Here is a 2,490-nt window from a genome sequence, read left to right as displayed (position 1 = left end):
GGCTTGGCTTAAACCTTTTCCTGGGCACCTCTTTGGGCACCATCAATACCAGGAGCTCTCCAGTGTTTTCCTCGGGATTTCCCTCCTGACCCAGCCACCTTCTCTCCCGGCCCCAAAGAACATCAATGCCAACAGAAAAAAAAATCAGTTTTGCCCACGCAGAGGTCAATGGGATGTAGAAGTGCTTATTTACCAGAAGAATTGATTCATCAAGTGAATTATTCAGTAAAGATGGCGAAATTAATTGAATCACATGTTTTAACAAATGGAATCTGACTGGCTTTATTGTGTGTGCTCAGAGAGCAGCAGTGGCTCTGCCCTCTGGTTCAGGTTCCTCTGCTCAGTCCTTGGCAGGAGAAATTGGGATTTCTGCATCCCCTTGGAGGATTTCACTCCTTACTCCTGACTTGGTAGAAATCAGCTTTACATTTTTTAGCTGAGAGCAATTGTAAAACGGAGATTTGTTAGCAACAGGTGAACTGAGGSTGTGATAAAACCATTTGGGGGAGAATTGTTTGCATGGCTTTACATGGAGGGATTTAATAAAATCAATTTAATTTTATATCAGTGATGTCCAGCCCTGCACAGTGGAGTTTCCACCCTGGGGACATTCAAAGCCATGTGCAGGTGGCACTTGGGGACAGGGGACAGTGCTGGCCTTGGCACTCCATGGTCTTGGAGGGCTTTTCCAACCCAAACTCTGTGATTGCAGCATTTATAATTGGTAGGAATTGCTTTCTCCAGGCCTGTCTTGTRTTTAAAAAGCGATTTTTCTCTTTGTTGTTTGAATCCAGCTCTGATTTCCTTAAAGATTTTCAGTAGATTGTATCACCAGCAAGACAAATCTGTTAGGTCAACTTTGATTACATTGGGGAGCCATATTCCATTATATAATTCACTGGGGTCTGCACTACTCTTAAAGGAAAATATAAAGCTCCCTCAAATGTCAGGGTTTGATAGATTCAAAATGCAGCCCCTCCAAACTCCATTAGGCTTTGTAATCTCTGCATTTCTTGGTGCTGCTCCCACCCAGAGCTGGASAGACTTCTCCCAGTAAACACTGGATAATTTAATCCTGGCTGGGATGGATGCTAATGATTAATTATTATTAATTAGTAATTTAATGGCCTGGCTGGGATGGATGCTGTCTCAGGGATGTGACACGGAGACTTACAGAAAATGTTCAAGTGGCTTCTTTCTCATTTAAACATRATCAAATGTTTTATACCAAGTATTTCATACAAAACACAAAAATTGAAAGTTCTGAGTGCAGAACGATGCAGACCAAGAGCAAATGTGACTAAAATGGAATAAAGATGATTTCCARYGTGAGAGGCTTGGCAAAYGCACCAAATGGAATTGTAGGAACAYTGGGAATGCTTACAAACTACTCCTATGGGGACATCAGTGGTCTGGAGAGTAAAATGGGGGAAAATATGCACAAAAGGAGCATTTTTAAGGTGAGAGGAGGGAAATTCTGCAAATTGAATTTGTAGTTTTAACAAATTGAAACTTTCCATAAAATAATGAAGAAGTAGCTGCTCACTGCTAATTGCAGGCAGAACTGGGAGCTGATGGTGGCCCCTGCCTGAGCTGTTTGTGTGTGGCAGRGGAGTTTCTCATTGCTGGAATTGTTTCATGGATTTCATTTTGAGGTTGTGGCATCCCTGGTGGGGTGAGCAGGGCTGGGAATTGTCCTGGAATTGTCCAAGGCAGGGCTGGACAAGGCTTGGAGCACCCTGGGACAGTGGAAGGGGTCTGGAGGGGCTTTAATGTCCTTCCCTGTCTGTGGGGTAGGAAGGGGAACCTCCCAAACCCACAATGAGTCARTTCACAAATAATAAATAATTATAAAAAACTCCATGGCCAGCATCAAAAGGGGAAGCAGTGAGTAACTTTTAGCAAAATAGGGAAAATATTTGTGTGTGATACCTTTGATTGAAGAGGAGACTAATCAAAAGTGAGCTGAGCTTGGACTCAGCGTGGCTTTTCCCTGTTTATCCCACAGAAAATTGAAATCATTTTTACAGCTTTGTCTGATGCGGTGGAAAAGTCGTGCGTACTTTGTCGTGGCCACGTTTTGGTTTTTCTGGGCTGAGGAGCAGAATCCCAGCCTGTTTTGGGTYGGAAAGGACCTTAAAATCCACTCCAGAGCCACCTTTCCCTGGGTTTCTGTCTGCAATTCCACGAGGAGAGCCCTGGAGGATGACTGCAGCTCTGACTGCTTGAACTTTGGTGAACAGTAGCGTTTTGTCAGCAGCTAAATCTGTTCTCCGTGTGAACTGCCAACTCCTCGTGTTGTATAATTACCCAGTTCAAAATGGAACTCGGGAGCTGGAAGTTACAGAACAGCTTGAGCCCCTGTTCTGCCGCAGACAACGCGTGTTTCAGCGCCCGGCCGCCGCTGACAATTCCTCTGTGCTCCCATCCAGATCATTCCCACTGCTCCTCGAGCTCTGATTGTGCCTGGGAGCCTCTGTGACATCCCCA

This window comes from Malurus melanocephalus, unplaced genomic scaffold, assembly GCF_030028575.1.
Source record: "Malurus melanocephalus ecotype Western Australia unplaced genomic scaffold, MMel_1.1 scaffold_1420, whole genome shotgun sequence".
Lineage (NCBI taxonomy): Eukaryota > Metazoa > Chordata > Aves > Passeriformes > Maluridae > Malurus > Malurus melanocephalus.
Note: the sequence above shows the minus strand (reverse complement) of the source record.